General features: G+C 37.0%; 1 protein-coding gene across 1 annotated transcript in view; it reads right to left on the bottom strand.

The window, feature by feature from the left end:
* CALD1 (caldesmon 1) overlaps positions 1 to 23,630 on the bottom strand; it is a 187,371-nt gene that overhangs the window by 68,431 nt on the left and 95,310 nt on the right. The window lies entirely within an intron of this gene.

The following is a 23,630-nucleotide window of genomic DNA, read 5'->3' as shown; positions in this document are numbered from 1 at the left end:
GAGGGAAAGAAGTATGACATGAAAATGCAAACCAAATGCAAATGGATAAAAGGAGACAGCCCTGCTCCATGTTGTACTGGATTGTACAGGGTGTTTGGTGCTCACACCCCTCCCAGAAATGAGGGCAATAGCCTGCCTGGAACATGTTGAAACAGTGGGTCCTGTATGCACCCAGGCCTCTATGGATGTGATCTCATCAGCCAAGCCAGGCAAAGGAGACAGGTCAGCAATGGCTTGGAAAGCAGCCAAATTCCAGCATCTGAAGAGAGGGTGGTGTAGATTCTATCTGGAGATGACACTTTATCTTGGCTTGAGTTATGAATGTATTTCTTCATTTCCAGTGAACAATGAACAGACTGATGCAGGAGCACCAAGCTGCTTATGGAATTGGCTTTCTGTCAACTGAGTAGAGCAACTCAGATCTCTACAATTTAGCATTAAGATTATTTAAGCAAGTAGTAGGAGAAGCAATCACCTCTACAGAGTGGAATCCCCTTCACAAAATGGAGGACATCTTTGAGATATCTTCCTGTTCATGTTACACACAAGGGCCCTGAAGCATAGAGCTCCTAAACAACTCACCAATGTCATCAAGCTGAATTGCAGCAACCACTCTTGGGCTGAACTTAAATTTAATTCATTTAGGTTAAATGGTTGCCTCACTTCAACTAACTAGATAATTTTGGTTGTTTTCCTGCTTAAAAAGTATGCTGTCATTGAAGTCATATAGAGTAAATGCAGTTTAATGAGCATCAAAATAAATTATCTCCATGTATACATATTTAAGTATTCCTCTGATTATATTTATCATCACTCAACATATATTGACTAAAGTGCACAAAGCACTTATAAAGTTGGGCATATGTCTGCCTTCGCACAAGAGGGACTTAATAAAATACTCAAACTTGTCTTGAGTTTATTGCTCCACAGCTAAATAGAAACAGGTATTAAGGTATTTTGTCCTGCCTCTTCTGCTAAATTTTGAATTTAATTTTTTTTCTCAATTACTTATAAAATTCAGTGGTTTGCTATGTTAGGCACAACAATGCCCCCCCACTCCCCACCAGATAGCCACGTCCTAACTCTTAGAACCTCTGAATATGTTACTTTACATTTGTAAAAGGACTTTGCAGGTATGGCTAAGTTAAGGCCATTGAAATGGTCATTGCTCTGAATTATCCAGGTGGACTCAGTCTAATCAGAGACACTTTTCCAGCTGTGGATAGAGGAATGCCTACAGAAGAATGGTCAGAGAGATGCGACATTGCTTGCAATATGCTTGTTTTGAAGATGGATGAAGGGGACCACAAGCCAAGGAGTGTAGGCAACCTTCAGAAACTAGAAAAGGCAAAGAAATGGATACTCCCTTAGAGCCTCCAGAAAGGAACACAGCCCGGCCTGTCCCTTGATTTTAGCCCAATAAGACCTGTGTCAGTCTTCTAATCTACAGAACTGTAAATTAATAAATTGATGTTGTTTTAAGCCATCAAATTGTGGTAATTTGTAATAGCAGCAAAACAAAAATAAATGCTTATGGGACTTATTGGGTCTTGGGTGTAAATATCACCTCTGGATTCCCTGCCCTTCACTCTAATTCTAAGGTACTATGTATAGTTTGGGCACATTCAGAACAGGCTCATAAAATGGACTTCCTGGAAAATTTTCTGTTTCTTTCAGCCCGCTAGTCATTCAGTGTATGTCTATTAGTTGATTGGTGTCTCTTTCTCTCTCTCTCTCTCTCACACACACACACATCTTATCCTCCATAGAGGAAAGCAAGAATTTATTAATCTTCTGTTAATATACCAGCATTCATATACTAAATGTATATGAATTTACTATACATATACTAATGGCTAGCTATACAAAAGTTAGCCACTAAGCTATTTTCCTACTTGTAAAGACAGGAAAAGATAAACCATACTCTCACACTCTCAGCTGGGCCTTTTTTTTTTTTTTTTTTAATATTATATATTTTAATATGATAATATAAAATTAAATGACACAAATAGGATATGTCATGTGATAATAACAGGATCAACAATGCCTGCCCTAGCTGCTTCCTGACATTCTCATGGGCGTGCAATAAGACCTGAAATGCAGAGTACTATGGAAAAGAATAGTGTGTTACATAATCTATTTACAATAATGGCAATGGGTTCACATGAGTTAACTTAAAGTAGCACTCTATAAACTGGTTATTATTATTGCAGTTGGCTTGGTTCTCCCATCCCTACCCTCTATCCTTCCACCCATCTCCTTATGCTCAGATATTGATGATGATGATGGCTTAGAAACTGACTGCCCCAATGAGGTTTACAGACAGCATCATCAGTCTCACCAGGGTGCCTGTTAGAAATGCAGAATCCTAGGTCCTCTGGACCTTGTTAACAGAATGAATTTGGGAAGTAGCTGGCTATCTTCATTTTGTGATAGTAAAATGAGCTGGTGTCATAACTTCTGCTACCAGTAGGCACTGACATGGGAATAATGGATAGGGAAGTGAGTCTTGGCCTGGGTCAGATACCAAATAGGAACAGAAAGAGCACAAAAGCCAACAAAAGGCAGATGAAGAGGCTAGGATGAGTTTAAGAAGCTGGGAGAAAACAAGGAAATCATGAGACCAGAGAAGAGCTGAGGGTAGGCAACAGCTTCCTAATAGCCCTCTGAGCTCATGCTGGCAGGGGCCAGTGAGGCAGAGTGAGAGAAGTTAGGAAGAACATACCAAAAAGTTAATGAACAGAGTTCTGTTCCAGCAGAGGCCTATGGGTATAGATACTTTCACTGATCTGAACCTGGGGCACAGGTATTCAGAATTCAGCTCCCAGAAGATGTCTCTGAGAACTGAACTAATGACCTTTCACTGACACCATGAACAACTGGGCCAGCCATCCTTCAGCGATTAATAGTTGTCACGTGATACTGCAGGACTCTTTTACTGGGAAAATGAAAGTCTGGGCCACTCTCAAATTACTCATAGCATCAAGGAGACCTTGGTTTCTGGATACCTTGTTTAATTTTTCATCGAAGAGATTCTGGGAAGGTTTGAGGTCAGTCAGTGCAATGGAAAGGAATAGCTCCCCACTTCAGGGTGGTCCTTTATTAATAAAATATGATGTTAAAAAACAACTTTTCCTTCCTGGAGGTAGGGTATTGGAGCAAATGATCTGTTCCAGACTTTATAGTATACAATGGTGGTTTAAGAGCAGGTTCTTTCTTGGAGCAATTCCCTAGGGAAAAGTGAAGCATGAGGGAAATGCTGTGTGCATTGCCCTAAAGCACTTAAGACACACACGCACACGCACACACACACACACACAGCCACTCGCTCAGCTCCTATAGGGACCCCTAAACAAAAGAGGGGTTTATGCACTTGGGAAGTAACAGTTTAAATAATTCAAAGGGGATCCTTAAGTAGGTTTTTTAGGATACATTTTCTTATAAAATAATTAATCAACTCTGCACTTTTGGAACTACATAAAAAAATCTTGACTTGACAGCTATTCACCAAGAGGTGGATAGGAGTGAAAGTGAATGGGTTGCTGTGTGTCTTCAGGTAGAACCTTTTTCCTTCTTCTCATTGGCCCCTTATATTGCCCCATCCACCCACCCAGCTGATGGCAAGCCATTCTCCTGTAGCATTGAATTGTTCACTTAGACTATATTTCCAAGTACTAACCTATGATATTGCTTTCTAATGTATCCTCCTAAAAATTCTTCTCATGAAATACTCTGTGTTCCATTTCCTTTCACAGAAATTGCAGACTTCTCATTCCCCTGCTTTCTACCGCTCCAGTAACTTTCTTTTCCTTGCCTTTTTCCCTCTCTCTTTGCTAATGTCTTTGCTGTTCCCACTGTGTGTGACTCCCCATCCTCCAACAGTCTCCCTGTCCTCCACCAGGGGCCTGAGCTGACTCAATTCTCTAACCATTCTTTGCCTCTCTGCTTCATAGATCTATAACACGAGATTAGGCAGTTCTACTCTCTTATCTTCCCCATAATGGCAGCCTAGGTAGTCTTTTCCTGGAATGTTTTCTTTGTTTTTGAACATTTTCTTCTTTTTATTTGAATATTTTCTACAAGCAAGCAATGGAGCGAAGTGCTGTGGGGGATTCAAAGATAAGAAGAGCAATCCCAAAGGGAGATAAGACATATATACAAGCACTTTAATACAAGATACTAAATTAACAGTTTTCTGACAGCAGTAGAGCTAAAGTTCTATACTTCAAAAAGCAACATCCTGTGATGGAGTTCCCAACATTTATTTCCCTTATGTTCAAATTCTTCCATTATTGGACCAGACTTCCACTTACTGAAACATTAAGTCACCTCACCCTGTTAGGGCCACAAGTATGAAGTTATCCTTTTAGTCTTGCCTTTTCTAGGCTAAATGTCAATGCCCTTTTTCCATCTTATTAATACCAGCCTGAAATATAACAGCTCCTCAAACAGGAAACCAACTGGACAGAATAAAGGCTTGACCAAGGCTGAATGTGCTTGGGTGAAGTCCCAGCACTGCCTGCCATGTTCCTGTTAACACATCCTAACGCCATTCTAGCACTGATAATACATGTCTCACAGAGGCAAGCCACTCATTTTTGTGCTCCATCCACAGTTTTTTCCCCTTGCATACTTGTTCTTTAGTCTATTTCCTATAAAATAGTAGAACTATTTTTATTGTTATTATTGTTTTGCTCTTAATATAGTGAAAATCATATTATATTCAGGGGCACATTGTTCAACTTTTTCAGGATACTCTGATTTCTATTTCTCTTATCTAAAGGCTTGACAACTTAAATAGAAAACCAAGGTACACAAAGCCTGCTATCAAAAAGGGAGAAAAGGATCTTTCAAAGGGCACCTACCTGAATTTGAATATCTGGGCAGTCTAATTGTCTACTTGAGACAACATAGAATTCAAGGTTCTAGACTGCACAAATAGTATGTTTATATTTCTGCCTCCCCTTACCAGATCGTAAGCTCCTTGAGAAGGAGGGTTCTGTCTTAACCATCTTTGTGTCCCTCCCCTTGGCCTAGATGGCACAGTGCCTGGCAGGGAGTAGATACTCTATAATATGAGTTCCACAATGTAGGAGCCACATGGCTTTATAGAGTCAAATCTATTAATTTCTTTCTGGAGTTGGGTTAGAATGTGAGGATAAATGATGCATACAGTGGTCTGACCCCAAAATTTAGCCTAAGCTGTGCCTGCTATTGGAATTCAGGTACACCTGGGCATATAAGACTGAGTAGGGAGGTGGGCCTACTTGCCTGATATTTCCTGGAGCTTTCCACATTCACCAGATAAGGCCATCATTTCTCCTTTGTCTAGAATGTTTTTTCTTATTCCTTTTGCTCACCTAAATTTTATTGGTTCTTTAAGAGCTAGTGCAGGATCCCACCTCCATGAAGTCTTCCTGGGTTTGTCTTTATTTCTTTGTATTTTATCATGCTCAAAGAAAGCTTAAATCCACTGTTGTCAGCCCCTCCAGCTAACTTGTTCTGAGGCTTCCTATTTCTGTTTGAACTCTTTTACAATGATTATACAATTGTTTGGGTCTATTCTCTAAGATCTTTTTAAAATCTGGGTTTTTTTTGACCAGCTGGACTATTTTCTTTTCCTAAGAAGAAAAATTTCTATCAACTTCCCTTGAACCCCAGCTTGAAAATATGATTTTAAAACAATAAAACAGTCACATTATTTTTTCAGTCATACTAAATAGTAGAGCTAAAGTTTCTTAAATGAATGGTTGCCAGTGCACTTCTACAGAAGCCTGGGTTTGGTCTTGGTGAAAACAATAATATCTAGTTTACATAATTCTAGGAAAGAAGTGTGTACATGAAGGATATGATTTGTATCCCTAGGAAACTGAATCTAGACCACAGTGATATACTTTAGAACATAGATTTGTTGAATATAGATTCAATTTCTTAAAAGGAATTAAGGGACTCTATCATAGGGACTCTATGCAAAGGAAAAGGTCAGCCCTTCAAAGAGAGCATATTAGTTCATAAACCACTGAATTCTCAGTGTGTATCACTGTTGTTCAAAGTACCTAAATAATTCCACAACCATAAATTTATTTGCTGGTATCCACTTAATGCATCTGGATATTAAATTTACAAATGACCTTCATAGCTGAAATCTAATCCAGATTTTTTCCAGTAATACTATATGAAGTCTTAAAAAACATGGATTTCTATTTTTTTTGGAGGAGGGAGAGGAGTCAACCTGCATTAAAACATATTTGTTTCTCTTGCCAGAGAAACAGGCAGTTGCATGTTTTGGGCAGTCAGAATTTAGTGCTTATTATTTGTACTATATGAATAACACCATGTGAGGTACTATTCTATTTTATAATGAACATATCACACAAATCAGTACATAATTATAATCTATCTATAGATAGAAATATAAGGATGGACTGATAAATGCAAAGAATCTTATTTATTCATTGTGTATATGTATGTGTCTTTTTTCAACAAATAAATTATAAGTTTTGTGTTGTCAGGGATATTTCCTAACACTTCTTTTGCAACTGATGCTGGCTAGAATGATGTTAGGCATATAGAAAATACTCAAATAAAAAAAGCAAACAGACAGTTGATCATTTGCACTATGGGTTGAAGAGGACAACAATGAAGTGGAGAAGCTGCACCAAGAAGGCTAGTTGGCATCTTCCCACTCCCTGGGGTGGCCTATTTTAGAGTGTTCATCATGGCACAAGATCTAGAAGCTCTGCTGCACCAGAAGCTGGATCTTGGAAGTGCCCAGAGTTGACAAGTCTTGGAGACACCAATGGACACACAAGAGACTTATGTTTAGATCAGAATGCCAAGTAATAAAGACAGAATGGACAACCTCTTTCTCCAGATCCTGCAGCGCTCTCACTTCCCAGAATATTACCATTCCCCAAGCCAGAATATCAGGAAGCTGTATTGTCATCAGAGACTGTTTTGTGAGTGTGGAGAGCAAAGGGAGGCAAAATCATCATGAGGACTATTTCACCCAAGCCTAAGGGAGACGTCAGGAAGCACCTCTGTCAGTAGAAAGGATACTTCTCATGTCATGAGTTTGAATAAACTTGAGATTCAATGTCTCTCTCATCTGAAGATTGCTGGATACCCCGTGCCAACCTTGCTCTTGGATTTGGCATTCATGCCGAGCTCTTCTGCTGGCCCATTCTTTCTCTAGACATGCTAATATTATAGATTACTACAAGTTCAACCCCACTTGCTTAAATCTGGGGGACTTAGTTCAATATGACCGTCATGTGTTGAACTTATTAGAAATACTCTTTTGTGGTGGCAGCCAAAGGCTGGTTATAGACCAGAAGAAAGCTCTGTGATGCTATTCTACCATGAAGTCACCAACCAGTGGAAAACAACTATTATTAGGACTAAGGTAGGAAAAGCAAATGGATCTTTTTCTTGCTAGGACCAGGCAAGCTTCTTATTGAACTCACTTAATAAAAAAATAATATTCATTTTTCTCATTAAAAATCCAAAAAGCTAATGTATGTGACAAATGGATAAATCTTGAAGACATCATATTGAGTGAAATAAACCAGACAAAAGGACAAATATTATATGATCTCACTGATATGAAATAATCAGAATAAACAAATTCAGAGAGGGAGACACTAGAATACAGGTTACCAGGGGTTGGGAGTATAGAATAGAGAGTTAAAGCTCACTGGTACAGAATTTCTGTCAAAGGTGACGGAAACGTTTTGGTAATGGAGGATGGTGATGGTAGCACAATATTTTGAGTGTAATTAACAGCACTTAATTATATATTTGAACGTGGCTCAAAGGGGGAAATTTTAGGTTGTATATAAGTTACTAGAATAAAATTTTTAAAGTAAACAGAAAGCACCATAGGACTGTATAACACAAACAATGTACCCTAGCATAAATTATGAAACTATAGTTAATAGTACAATTATAATAATATTCTTTCATCAATTGCATAATAAAAAGTACACTAATGGAAAGTACAAATAATAGGAAAAATTGTGTGTGAGAACGGGTGGGTATTTGGGAACTCTGTATTTTTTTTTTCTGCATGATTTTTCTGTAAACCCACAATTTCTCTAACAGAAAAATTATATAAAAAATCCAAAAAGCAATCTCAGAAGGTTTTTTTTGAATTTTAAGACTTCATGACCATAACAAAGAAAATAAAATAGATGATACTTATACCAAAAGTGGCAGCGAGTCACTTCAAGTTTGCAAGCCAATGATCTGAAATATGAATTCAGCTTTCTAAAATATATCACAAAGTAGAGAGGGCTAGTGTAATCTGAGACTCTCCTAGGTATTTTAGAATTCAGAGTCTTTATAGGATGACTTCAAATGACCTTTCCTTGTGATTCTATCCCGGTGGATGTGAAAATTCTTTGTTCAGAGATACAAATTTGAGGTTATTCTATTGTGCTTCCAGCTGTATGTGTTCAGGGTGCTCCAGTTCACTATTTATTTTAATGACAGATTTTAGGCTAACAAATTAACCAAAGGATATGCTTTTATAATTGAAAAGTCAGTGTCTAGTGTAGGACACATGGGACCAGAGTCAGTGCTTGCTGAATTCATCTGAATCCCTTAATTTAAAGTTTTGACTAATAGGTATTTATAAATACCCTTCCTCTTTCTAAAAAGTAAACAGTACTTTTCAAGGTATGTGAATTATTCACAAGGACAAAAAATGCTCCATTCTATTGAGAAGATAATTATTCCCTACATCTTGATTTAAAAGATGGGGTTTAATGCATGGCTTTATTATTCTTTTTTTCCCTTGGTTCATCATTACATCCCGATGTTAGAAAACAATCCACAATTTAGAGACTAATAAGACCAAACTTGCCTGTTAAACACTCTCCATTTCAGACAGTGTATTGATAAATGCTAGCCTGAGGTTGGCCCTATCCCTCATCCATTTCTGCCCATCCTCTTTGGATTAACTGAAAATCTTTACTCCTTCTGACCACAAACTTTGTCTTTCTATTACAGGATTTTTTTTCCCCTTCGTTATTATTATCCGTTAGCTTTAAAATGTAGTTTAAAATGGGTGTAAAATTTCTGCAAGTTACAAATGATTACTCTTAGAAGTTAGAAAAGCAGAGAAAACAGTGACAGAATGAAGAAAACACATTCCATAGAGGAATTCTCTATTATATCGTTTGTTCATTTTTGGATTCCTGAGGGTTTAGTTTGAACCTGGTAATTTGATGATTATCTGATCTTAGCAAGCAGATGTTAGTTGCAAGTAATGCTAAGGGCTTGAGTGCTAGAGCAAATGGGCCAACAAAAAGGAATTCGCTCTTTCCATATGAATATCATTGTCTCCATACTGCAAGATAAATAGTCAAAATTATATAATTTAAAAGTCCACATATCCATAATAATCAGAGAAATGAATAAGATAAGTATCTTAAAATCTCTAGAGGAAGCAGCAGCAGCTTAGCAGGGGAGTGATAGAGTCCCAGGAAAAGTATTCATAGTGTCAGAACTCAGGGGGTATTTCAAAGCCATTAATCTCTTGGCTTCCCCATAAATAGCTTAGAAAATTTTGTGATGTTCTGCTTTGACACACAGATATGAATTGAAATACTCATTCATTCAATATTGTGTTCCGGTCGTTAGAAAAGTAAAAGTGAGTTAACTGTAGCTCCTCATCTATGGGAGCTTTCAATTTAGTGGGAAGAACAGACATATAAACAGCAATAACATAATTAGATACATGATAATAAATAACTTTCATAAGAGGTGGTATGGGAGAGCCCAGGTAGAAAATAAGCCTCTTTGACTGGCAGCATCTGGATAACTGTTGACTTGGGCCTTCAAAGCGAATAAGAGCTCATCAGGTGTAAGACACTCACGAAGGAAAAGCCACAATGTTGTACAAGAGCATAGAATCTCTCCAAATTTGAAGACCTCTCCCAAGTTAGACGCAAAACCACACAAGTAAGGGACCAGTAGTAGGGTTCCCTTGGTAACATGGTAGTTTGATTCCAACTGGGATAAAGCCATCATTTTAAATTTTTGAAACTTTCTCTTTAATTCACAACCACAGAGAAAAGTGACAATGAAATGACTTACTTCTTCTAATCTGGAATTGAGGTCCTGAGCCCTTTTCGGGGCTGAGAGACTTGTGGGAAATTGTCAGGTAATATTTTATGGCATTTTCTTCTGTCTGATTTTTAAAAGACTAAAACGACTGAGGGCCAGTCAGATAGCACAAGGTAACAAGCAGGGTAAGGAGTACGGAAATTACTTTGAAACACAGTATATGACCAAAATGAAACCTGGACCTCTGTTCATAGTTAAACAGAAGCAAATTCAATTTGAATTAATGATACAGGCACCTCAATGTGTCTAATTATAGATGAATGGCATGTGCATCACCTCTTACACTTTTAATGGCAGTTTTCCATAGCTCATGCAGTTTTCTCAGCCATCCTGAGAAGTATTAATTCCATTTTGCAGATGACGAAGCCCAGATCTGCAGACTATTATCTGTATCTTTACTTTTGCCCTTGAACTAAAAGGTATCTTCTTTTGTGTAGGTTAGAGGAAGTTGTGTGGGCTTGCACTTATAGACTGGATGTCTGCCACAGCATAATGCAGAGGAAAATGCAGCAGGTTTAGAGTGAGATGACAAGGTTTCCAAATTTAATCCTGCCATTGACTGTATGCTCTGGGACGTGTTGCTCTTTGAGCCTGGGTCTAATGATTTGGCTCTCTGAACCCCTTTCAGAGAATGTAGGACAGAAAGTCTTAATTTCTGACCATGTAACTCAATAGGTCACCAGAGTCTGTCTCATTCCAATACTTCTGCACTTCAGGTGGAGATCTCATGGAAAATGGATTCCTTTCTAAAGGGAATGCCTCCCTCTACCATAGCCCTGACAAATGTCACAATTTGGTAACATTCATATCCATGCATTCTGATGTAAGACACTTAGGAATTTAGGGCTGGGAATTTCTATCCTGCTCAACCTTGAACTTCACAAAAATTTTATACTGTTCAGTTCAAAACCGTTGAGCATCTGCAGCAATGATACACTCTGGGTACCCTGGATATATTAAAAGGATTTTTGTTTAGAGAAAATGCATATTTTTTGGATTCTTGGCTTTCATGGTTAGATGGGAAGCATTAAAGTCACTTAAAAAGGGAGCAGCAGGAAGGAAAGGGATCAGATATCAACTCTTTCTACATCACAATTTTGTCCAAGGCTACTTGGCCAGGGAACAGCAGTTCCCTTCGCATCGTCATCAAGGAAGAAAAAATAATGAGGGAATATTAGATCTCCAAAATGGGCTGCCACTGAAAAAAGATCAAGATTTACACAAGAATTCTGATTAGATAAACAGAAGGACTGTTCGAGGAAGGAGTGGGCAGAAGTATACACCCACTGTACTTGCCAATAGTGCCTTGGGAAAGATGCAGTGTAATTATATGTGATGATGCTTCTTGTCTTTGAACCAGCATGATAACCCATCATCTCATCCTACTTTGTCTGTTGGTTCACTTCTTGCTCAGTTATTTTCCATATTTGTCTCCCGAGTTCCCCACAAAAGCCTGCCAATTCCGTAAGGTTTTCTCTGGGAATCAAAAATGGATTGACTGCTGTTATTCTAAGAAGGCACAATAGAGCAACTAACTCCAGAAATAAAGGATTCTTTCATCAACCAGTTGCTGGTGTGGACTCTGGGAGTTATCTAGCATTCTTTTAGAGAGCCCCATGAAGTATGAAAACTCCCCTAGGACAATTAGATCCAGTTTAACCTTAGAAAAATAAAAAACACATCTTGAGCAATCTTCTGGAACCTATCAGTCAGATTCCTAAATGGTACAGGAAAATGGAAGCCAGAGAAGCTGTGTATGGAATAGTCCACATCACCTGCAATGGAAAACATGCACCTCAGAAGAATTTCCTATTCCAAACAATGTGCAGTTTAAAATACTCTCTGGAGACTCTCCCCAATGTACACGCTTATAGCTACTATTTATAGCGGTCGATGTGTACTTTACCAAGATTTTTATTCCAACAAAGGAACTGTATGTGATGTAGGGAGTTATTAAAATGGAAAATAAACCCTCCCATTTTAACTTAGTCGACTGGTACTAACCTCAATTGTAATGCTGGGTATCACTACTCTAGACTAAGTGGAAGGAAGGCCAGTATAAATTATGAATTATTTTAATAGAAATTCAGTTTTGAAAAATGTTCAATTATACCCGGTAACTTCCACGAGCCTAACAGAACATTAGAAACTTCTTTAAAAATTAATAAATAAAAATGATTTCTAATTCACAAGTTAATCTTTCTAATATAACTGAACATTCCTAAAGTGCTTTAAAAAGTTGTACTCTCACATGTTTATAAACAAAACCGTGGAATGCAGCTTACATATTTAACATGTTAAACTCTCTACAAATAGTTCAGCTACACTTTTTTACAGTACTGAATAAATGATAAATGGTCATTTATAATAAATGATAAATAGAGGAGTTTAGTGGTCACCCTGGCCCCAGCTTCCTGCACCTGGACTGTTCCAGTAGCCCTGTAACTGGGCTCTCTGCTTCCCCTCTTGCTCTTAACCCTCAGTCTATTCTCCCTCTGGGTGGCTAGAGGGACCTTTTGAAAACTTAAAGTCAGGTTGTGTTCCTTGCTGTTTGAAACCTTTCCATGGTATTTGCCAAACTCCAACCAACATCATTCCTGTTAACCCTAAGGAACACCTAGGGCTCTACCTGAGACCCTACAAGAGTTGCAGGTACTAAGTTTATTTTTCAGAAACCTAAAACCTTCAAATGTTTCCTAGGCCAGATAATCCTGAAACCCAGAGGTGCCAGTCTCTCCAAGAACATCAACCAGTTCCATCCCCCATCCCATATTGTACATACCCCTTTTTAACATGAAAATAGTTGGAATGGGCAAAACCCAAGTATCCCTAAAGATTGGGAGGTCAAAGAAGAAGGAGGAGTTATAATAGAGAAGTTAGGATTTAACAAATGAGTATGACTGATGAATCATTATATTGACATTTCTTTTTAGTCTCCAGTGTCCTGGAGCAGGTAGAAGGAAAAACGTAAAATTGTGGAACTGTCACCCACAATAAACTTTGAAATCTGTCCTATAACTACTTGTTAAAATATGCTTTGAAATCTATTGCTTTTTAAAATATATTTGTATTTCACAATTAAAAAATGTTAAAAAGAGAGGAGTTTAAATTATGAAGATTTATATAAATTAAAAATTGCCTTTCAAATTGCTGATGATCATTGCTTACTAGATAGCTAACTAGTAAGAAGACCTGATTTTATTTTTAAAAAATGCACATTATTTCTCTTCAACCTTATTTACTGGTGAGAGAGGATCTACTTATGTCATTCCAATATCTCGTGTCTTATCCATGCCCAGTAGTATTTTCTTATAATACTGTTGTGGACTTTTGGGATAGTGTAGGTCAAGAACTTTCCTAGAAATCTTCAAAGCAATTGAGATAGATTTTCCTTGACTATAATTCCTGTCTGTCATTTGCACATGGGCAAATGACAGCCACAAATGCATGTTTTTCTCATCTGGCTGGTCAGTGAGAATACCAACAGGCAGGCAAGCTATAGTCAACAAATTTATTAGCCTTCATGGCATTTTGATTTGACTTTGATAAGAAGTTTCCTTTCATTGGTATTCAAGTATTGGTTTAAATAGATCCGAAGGACAATTTTAGCTTTCGGAAAATGGAAACATTATTTTGGGTGGGGGGGTTGCAGTGCGTGGTCTGGGACATGGTCCAGGAATTGAACTATGGAAGGTGAGCATTCTACCACTGAACCACCTGTGTACCCTGAAACTTATTTTTAAATGAACTAGTCTATTTTTCTTCTGCTAAGGAACTGTATTTTTATAATGTTAAGAGGAATAGAGGAAAAGTGAAAACTCCATTACTGGTTGGAGTTTTATGATTGGAGCAATATGAGTATAAATCCACACAGCTACTTTGGAAAGTAATTTGGCACTGAGTAGTCGAGTCAAGCACTTTTATGGACATAATATCAGCAAATCTTCCCCTATGTATATAACCTAGGAAAACTCTTGCACAGGATCACTAGGAGTCACATTTTTAAAATGACCATAATAGCATTGCTTGGCAAAAAACAGGAAATATTCCAAATGCCCATTGAGAGTAGAAAAAATAAATAAGTTATGCTTTATTCATATAGTGGAATGCTATAATGAATGAGATAAAGACACACTTGCCACCACTCATAAATCTCAAAAATAATGCTGAATAAAAAGAAAAGTCACAGATATAATGATTCCATTTATATAAAGTTCAAAAACAGGCAAAGCTGAGCACTATGTTCTTCAGGAATCTATGGTGAAGCATAAAGGAAATGGAAATGATTAATACAAAACTCAAAATAGTGGTTATTTCTTAGGGGAATATGATTGGCAAAGGGCATAAGAGGCTCAAAATTTTGACAGTATTCTATTTCTTAAGTTGGAAAGGATAAACAGTGATTGCCTTATTAATACTATTTAAAATATACTGTTTAATCACTTGGTATAAAAGGCTGATTCAGGAAAGGGGAAAGTTATGATGGAGTTGAAAGCAACAGGCTTTACCCAGACTGTCATTCTCAGGCCTTGAGAAACTTCTCAGCTGCTTTCTCCCTTTGAATCTCCCTTAAATTCCTTTTCTTTGAAAATCAGCTATTTCAAAACCAGCAATGAATTTGACCCCTTCAGGCCCAGTATAAAGATAAAATATTTGAACTTTGTGGTACAACCTATGCACAGAATAAATTTTGCAGAGCAGTTTTCCTCGGATTTTCTTTAATATTACATGTACACATACTTAGAGGTCTCCAAATAGATCTGAGATACAGTGAGATCTTTCTTTTGGGGAAAAAAGAGCAAAGAGAGGTAAAAGGATTTGCAAGTTATCTAGCTCTGAAAATGAAATATTGATGAATGGCTCAGTAACATCCTACCAATACAGGAAGGATTTTTCTGTGATGCTATTCTTCATCTACTCTGTCCACACAAAAAAAGTAAAGGAATTGAAACTGGAGCAACAAGAGTTTATCTCAGAGGAAAATTCTGACAAAGTCAAAGAGTTACAAAAGTCTTTACCCAAGATGGTCTCGCAGAGTAGGTCAGAATCCAGGACGCTGGCAGCTTGGGGCAGCTTCGAAATGGGTGGGTCTGAGAGTCTGACTCAGTGTTACCGGACCTGCTTGATGGTTTTTAATCTCATGTGACTCTAGTCTCCCAGTACAGGATTTCACCATGGTTTTCGCTTTAATTCAGTAAAGCATCTTTAGACCACTGTGATCTCCTTGGTTTGCCACAGTCCCTGTCACCTCCTATTGCCTCACACTAGACCATATTCCATATTTGCATTGGCTGTGCAGCCTCTGTGGGCATTTGAGTTTGCAAACCCTAGCCTAGAGTCCCAAGCCTTCTCTTCTCCTCATCTTTCTGGCCTTCATACTTCCTATCCTGGCTTCATTCTCTCTACCTTTTCATCCTGAGTATATGTAATAACCTCAGAATCTACATCAGTCAAACAATTACCTTTCTTTTCTCAAAAGCACATTCTAAAGCCAGCTCCCACTGGGCTCTTTCCTCATAATAATTAGAAATAAGAAGTATTTACCAGTTCTCATTCACTGAATACTTTCTGCATGCCTAACATACGCCCTGCATATACAATATTGCAAAAGGCATAGTCTGTGCTCATAAAGAACTTTCCTTCAAATGGGGGAAAATCAATTACATTAATAAGTAAATGACAACACAATGGATAGAGGTATGCACAAGTCAGAAGTCAGGGAAGGCTTCTTGAAGGGAGTGACATAAAAGTTTTAATGAGTGAACATGTTCTCCCCTAGAAGAAAGGGAAACAAAAAATAGCCTAATAGGATTTGAGGAAGTATGAAAATAAGGCAAAATCAGTCAAATCAGCTGTTTAGAATCTTGACTCAAACATTCAATTGTTGAACTTTTACTGTCACAAGGGTATTATAAAATCACTTCACATTACCAGTCTAAGAACTAATGGAGACATTTTTTTAATTGCATTAGCTGGCTAGTTAGTGTAACCAGTCAATTCAGCGAAGAAAGTGGTTTGTAGTTACTTTTTTTCTTCCTAAATTACTCAGCTGTTTGGCAAAATTGATTGGGATTTTCAGTGGCAAATAGAAATGGCCAATGTCTGACAAGCTTGTTTCTTACTGAATTGGGAGCAATTTGTAGCACTCCTCACTCCTCTAAGGTTCCAAGCTTATATAAGAACTCCTTTGGTGCTGGATTTAGAAAGGTAACCTTCTTGCCCTTTTGGGTGACGCTGTATGTAACAGCTTTACCTAAGAGTCTGGAGACAATCTTTGGAATGCCATGGACCATACGGTCACTGAAAAGCTTCTCCTAAACTTGTATTACCTCATTCAGAAATTTATTTTTAATTAAATGAATTATTCAGCATACCAGTTACCTCTTTGGGTGGAGAGAGGCAAGGGGGTGGGATTGGAGAGGGCTCTGCAGGAAGATTTGACAGATTGGAAATGTTCTAGTTCTTAAACTGAGTGGTAGGTTTATGAGATTTGCATTACAATGCCTTATAATGACTATATACATTATGCATTATTATTTTGTATGCATTAATTTTTATAATTAAAATGAATAAAATCAGTAATTTAGAATAAATTCTTTAAAAATATAATGTAGAAAAATAGGCAGATATGTTTTTTATAGTACAGTATATATATATATTACGGGTGTTTAATATATATATATATATAAAAGCCTGTTGAGAGGCTTTTAATCACTGTTCAAATAGTGTTGAAAACCATAAATTATATAAGATGAAAAAAATGACATCTCAACACGAAACAACTTTAAAATATATTATTATATGGATATTAGATATACATATTACATTAAGATTGATTTTAATATGTAAGACACAAGAACATCCTCTATTTTATCTGGATTTAAAATCCATAAATAAAACGAAAAAGACTTTTGAAAACAAGAAGCAGTGGTAGAATGCTTGCCTTCCATGCGAGAGACCCGGGTTCGATTCCCGGACCATGCACTCCCCCCCCCCCAAAAAAAAATAAGGAGGTAGATTTTCTTTTCAGCATGGAGACTTTCATACTGACAATTTTCTCATCACTTTCAAGGTGACTGTTAAAAGAAAACCTTGAAAACAGAGTACAGATCAGTCACTAAACCATCTGAAGACATGAAGACTGTGCCACATGTCTTAGAAATCCCAGAAGGTAGCTGTTGAGAGGCTCCATTTCCTGGGAGATGACCCTGAAAAGGGATTCATCATAGCACTTTCCTGAGCTTTTCCTCCAGCAACATCCATTAACATTTCCGGAGCACGTATCATGTTTGAGAAACTAAACCAAATGCTTTATATGTGTCGATTCATTTAGTCTGTGTCAAACTTTATGAGGAAGGACTATTACGATGGCCCTTGCCAGGTGAGGAAATGTCAGAGAAGATAAAAAGAGTTACCCCTGGTCACCCTGTCAGGATTTGAACCTAAGTCTACCTGACTTTAGATCCTGCCCTCTGGAAGTCACCAGGTCTGTGTTCCATTCCAAATCTTCCTCATTCTCCCAAAAGATAGTAGCAATAAAGGTAAAATGCAAATTCCTCCTTAAGGAATCAAATGAGCTCTTTCCTCTCCCATCTTTAGAGAGAAACTCTTTGGTTGAATTTGAATTGCTAAAACAAAACTGGTAAGGGTGGTGAAACCCTGTGGAATCACTTAATTTCATAATTAAACTTTGGTTCAAGAGATGTTGCCAAGACAACATATACCAAATAAAAGGCTTCCAAAATGGATGGAAAATAGATTCTATTTGCTAAACAGCACAGCTTTGTTTCCTTCTTGACTCAGATGGCAATGTTGATTACCAGTTCCTAACAATTAACTGCCTTAATATGCCTGTCTACTTACCATCCTCTTATTTCTACATTTTACTCACCATGAAGAAATCTGACCTAGTCTTCTTTTATTTAGAAATCTTACCCATAAACTGTGTTTAAATTTTTAAAAAAGCACTCTACATGCAACACATTGTAGTATATACACTATCTCCTCAAAAGTAAGCTGTATTTTCCCAGAGCATTTACTGCAGAGAAATTCAGGGGCCCACACTGTTACAAGCCTTTGCTTTAGTTTAGCTGGGTAATCTTGAGGAGCTCAGCATCCCTAGACTTAAGTTTCCTCATATATAAAACGAGGTTTTTTACATTCTTGAATCCAGGGACTTTTGACCTGGAGTTCATGGGCCCCCCAGGAGGTTTCTGGCTGGAGGGCTATGACTCTGCTGAAAGTAAGTGCCAAGTAGTGTGGGTGCATCTGTGCATTTTTCTTGGAGAAGAGTCCATAAGTTTCATCAGAGACACAAAGCAGTGTGGTCCAAAAAAGAAAAAGTAACATTCCACTGCAGATCATCCAAAAAGCCTATGACAGCTTTTAGCTTTTATGAGTGATGATGTGACTAAGTCCCTGTCCTAATGGTGAATACAGTCTTATTGAGAAAAATCCAGGAAGAAGTAAAAACAGTTATGCCAGCAGTGTTTTTTGGCTTGAGGGGGAAGATTTAATCTCCTCTGTTTTTATTTTTCTGTGAAATGGGAATAAGAAGGAAGAGTTTTTGAAGGAAAACAAAATAATGAAGAGTCTTAACAACTAAGCTATTTACCTGAGTAAGCAAAAAGAGCAGATGAATCAGGCCCCATGGCCTTCATTTAGTCTGTTGTAACATAATTGCTTTAAATTCCCCATCTTGGGAAGCTATTTTGGCATTGGAGAGATGACGGACCTTCAGCCAAGATAACCAGTTGAGACATGAAAAAAATCCATGATCAATTTGTTATAGTGGAAAGGATTTGAAATTTAGGTCAGGCATGACTTGGTTGCACTCCCTAGCTATATATAAGCAGCTGGGCATGTTACCTAACTTTTCACATTTCCCACCTGTAAAATGGGGATAACAATATCCAGGTCATAAGGCTGTTTTGACAATCAAATGAGATAATGTATATAAAATACACAACCTAGTACCGGGCATGTGGTTGATGATAAACAAATGATTATTCCTTTCCCTTCTTAATATTAAATGAGAAATTTGGCTGATTTTTTTCCATTTGAGGACTATTTTTGTCAAATCGACTGAACTTTTAAAGTGAAATTCTGAGTGATGTTATAATTACAGTACTTAAAATAAGGGATACATCATCAATGAATTAGAAAATTAAATACATGTTTATAATATATGATTTTGAAATCCCCAAATAGCAATTATATTTGTGTGGTATCTTAAACGTGACAAAAGGTTTAATTCTTTCTCAACCTCAATAGAAAGATCTCAGCAAGTGTCAAGATCAGTATATGAAAAAACTTTGCAGGGAGAATGCAGCAAACCTTAATGACTGAAAGTTGCATACCATTCAAATGCACATACTCAGTAAAATCTTAGTTTGTACCAAAGGCTTAACAAAACACTGATATGATTTTAATAATAATACCTAACATCTGTTGAGCATATACTACGTGCCAGTCATTTGTGTTAATTTCTCCACAGGGGCCATCTAACTTAAATCTTTGTAGCAACTCTGAGGCAGATATAACTATCCCTGTTTTTATAGATAAAGAAATAGAAGCAAGAGATGTTCGAGTAATTTTTCATAAGCCATCCAAGAAATAAGTCACAGCAGTATTTGAACCCAGGCCAGACTGTTGCACACACATATAACTTCTATGCCGCTGTGCCTTTCCCTAGGGGCCTGAGCATTGATACATTTTAAATGTCACAAATGAAGTGTAAGTAAAATTCACTATTTTAATCTGTAGAGGTACCAACATATTTATGCTACATTTCTTTCAAGCTAAAATGAAGTTATGGGTCAGCATTAAGAACCTTAAGGTTCCAGTTTTTCATAATTTCTTTGCATCAAAAGTTTAGGTATAGGGTGGGCAACAGTGGCTCAGTGGCAGAGTTCTTCCCTGCTGTGCTGGAGACCCGGTTTCGATTCCTGGAGCCTACCCATGCAAAAAAAAAAAAAAAATTTAAGTATAGTCATTGAATGGGTGTCACTCTAGGTAGGGGCTCTTGATGTCCACTATTTGGTATTAAATGGTATACTTCTTGGACCAGAGGAATTGTTAGCTTAAAGTATGCTATCTTTACTTACGAATTTCTATGGGGTAATAAATAATGCATATTTACAGAAAGTAAGAGAGAGAATGAGAGAGGAAATATATGAATATATGTTTTTATTCTTTATGTGGCTGGACACAAATAAATGATTCCCTAGGTGGAAATTATTTACCTCATCTTGTCCATGTCCTTATATTTAAGTCGTAACTCCCCTTAAACAATAGCACATAGATATACAAAGCTTTCAGAAATATTTTGAACTCCCTCTCAATCCAATTACTTGAAACAAAATCTAATTTAAAAATGAAAATTTAGTTAACAAATCTCATTTTTGTCCCCTCTGTACCCATGGAATGATCTATTTTCTGAGAGAACTGAGGGAAGTTTTAGGCAAATATAGCTACTCTAATGATTTAGGCCATTTCAAAGGAACATTTTATTTAACTTCCTCAGGGAAAACAATTTCCTGATTACAAAATCAGAAAACATTCCATTTGAAGAGATTTTTGTAGTTTAAAATTTCAAGGTCATGATGTTAAGCGTTTTCAATTAAGGAGTGTGTATATGTGTGTGTGTTGTAAAATCATTAATTAGCTGCTCTATTAAATCCTGTAAAAAAAGTTTGGTCTTAGTTCTGGCAGGGGACTCTGTAGAACCAAAAGATTTTTAAAAGTTGTTTGTTTTTCTAGTATAGTAAAATATTTTTTACTATTTTACTAGTAAAAAATAGCCAGAGTGTCTCCATTCCTTTTATTTATATCTATAAGCCTCTGAATCTGATAATATGACTTTATAATAGAGGCCTTTCTTCTGATCAGAAGGAGGAATTGGGTGTGTAAAGCATGTGCTGGGAATGTACTGGCTTCATGTCTTGAAAAGTGAGGGAACTGATTGTGGTGAAAGCATGCCCGCCACCAGGCAAAGTATATCTGACTAAAGATTTCTCCATGGATAAAAGAGTGCTGCAGGCTTCTCAGAAGATACACCAAAGCTCAAAATCCTTTTGGCCAAATTTAAAAGAAAAGCCCAACTCGATTTGGTATTATCTCTTCTATCAGAAACAACATCACCCTGCCTCAGATCTTGTTACCATCACACACTCAAAACTCTTCAATCAATAGCAAATTCCTGCTCGTCATCTTGCCTAGGGGTCTTTTATCCTGTGAAAAGTGCAGAAAAGCCTTCATATTTTTATTGTGCTTTGTTTTATGGTAAATATAAAATGTACCTTCAATTCTTTGAATGTTGTGGAGAATCTAATTAGATAATAATAATAATTAACATTGGCTTTTATTGAGTGCTTACTAGATGCACTGCGTTAATACGTTGACATATCATTCTTTTATATCACTACAAAACCCTATGACTTGGATACCATTATTACCTGCATTTTACAGAGGGTGAGAAAAATCAAATAATCGACAAGGGTATATAGCTAGTAAGTGACAGAGCTGGGATTTGACACCATAGCTGCCTAATACCAAAGCCCATAGCCTTAGCTGATATGCTATACCACCTCTCTCTATTATGCCTCTGGGTGTTCTTTCATTAATATAGAACCTAAATATTCTATTCAGACATATCTATTGCTGGTGATCAGTCCATCTTTGCCAAATTCGCACAAAAAAGGCCTAGCATGTTTCTGTACTTGTTGAGTAGGAAGAGAAGTAGATTTGATCCCTTTGAAAAAATATATTTTTTCTCAACAGAAGCATATATTCCCTGATGATATAAAAACACATGTATGTATAACCCAGGGTAGACATATAGTAGTATAGATGGGAGAAGATTTGTGTACAAACGAATCAAATGTTGATGACAATGCCCATGGAACAGGGGGAAATACTTTAAGACACATGGAGAAATATAGAGGCAGAGAGAGAAGGATTGAAATTAAACAGAGGCAGAATAGATCTATTTAATTTTTTGTATTAAAATCTCCATGAGATAGGTGGAGAAAAATAAATAGTGAAACTAAATTTTTGTTAATTTGTCAAACTAGGTAATTAGATTAAGAAATACAGTTTAATTTGAGATGTCTTTTTCTTAGAAGCAATGCATTTGAGATTTTCGCTGATTATCTGCTTATTCCATTCTGCCTATTGAATTTGTTTTCATCCCCATTTGGTCAAGATTGTTCTACATTTATTAATCCACCTAGGATATGAGCTTCATGACTACTGGGGCAAGGTCTACTGATGAATATTTGTTTCTGTGTCTTAGCACTTTCTAGACATTCTCTCTCTGTGTGTGTGTATATATATATATATGACTGAATGAAATGCCTCCTTTGTACTGAAGTTAAATATTTCACTTCCAAGAGTAGGAAAGCCAAATGAAGGACAAGGTCAAGGTGAATAGCATAAAATTGCACAGGCTAAAGGGTTGAAGGAAGGGTGTTTCTGATTAGCTAGGTTCACAGACTAGGTTTTTGGAAAGCTTGATAATTAAAAATGGACAGAACTACAACTCCAGAATAAGGTATGCGTAAACAGGGTCAGAAGGAGGTATTTATATGACAGGTACAACACGCAGCTGTGACGTGATGAGGAAATTCCAGCCTCAAGCACATGAAAGCCAGAAGAGCAGAAAAGAAGCAGTTCACATCCAAAATCTTTTAAAAGATCTAATTCTGAGGAACAAAATGCCTAAGAACCTGACTTGTTTTAATTCGTGGTTACAACATCTGGCGGAGTACAAATTTTGAATTATTTATCATTGCAAAGTACAACTACACCTGCTAATCAACCTCAATTAAAATTAATTTAAATAACAGAACTTTCATTTGGAAAGTGTTTGTGGATTAGGGGTAGAAAAGTCCATGGACTTTCTCTTCTCTGTGGGACTCCTTCCCCCATACTGTATGCAGGGGTACAGCAGACAAAGGACATAAGTCATCTTTAATAAGATGAGCATATCAGGCTACACATATTATTGTTCAGGACAGAAAAATGTAGTTTTGTGATCATCTCTTGGTTTTGCATAGGTTTGAAAGCATTAAGAACACTCTTCCCAATTCTACCATTCTGTGGTTCTATCCTCAGTGCCTAAAATAGAGTTGGGGCAGAGTAGACACTCAATAAAAACTTGTTGAATGAGTATATGGATGAATTTGCAGCCCCGAGTTATGGAGCTACTCTATTTTTGCCAATCCACTCTACTACCACTGTAGACTGTATTTTTTCTTCTAGTTACCTACATCCAAAGGAAAATTAGATTTTGCCCAGTCTGGCCCTGGGTATACTGCACAAAATCATAAAAATCATAAAATCCTTTTTGACCAAAATGGAAAATTGCCTTATTGTTTTATCTAGTTTTAAATTAAGTAATATATGATCATTGAGAAAAAAAAAAAGACAATCCCAAAAGGAAAAGGAAAATAAAAATTACCACCAGTGACCCAGAGAAAACACCCCTTGCATTGAGA

The sequence above is a fragment of the Tamandua tetradactyla genome, chromosome 1 (genome assembly GCF_023851605.1).
Source record: "Tamandua tetradactyla isolate mTamTet1 chromosome 1, mTamTet1.pri, whole genome shotgun sequence".
Taxonomy (NCBI): domain Eukaryota; kingdom Metazoa; phylum Chordata; class Mammalia; order Pilosa; family Myrmecophagidae; genus Tamandua; species Tamandua tetradactyla.
Note: the sequence above shows the minus strand (reverse complement) of the source record. Positions and strands in the feature narration are given on the sequence as shown.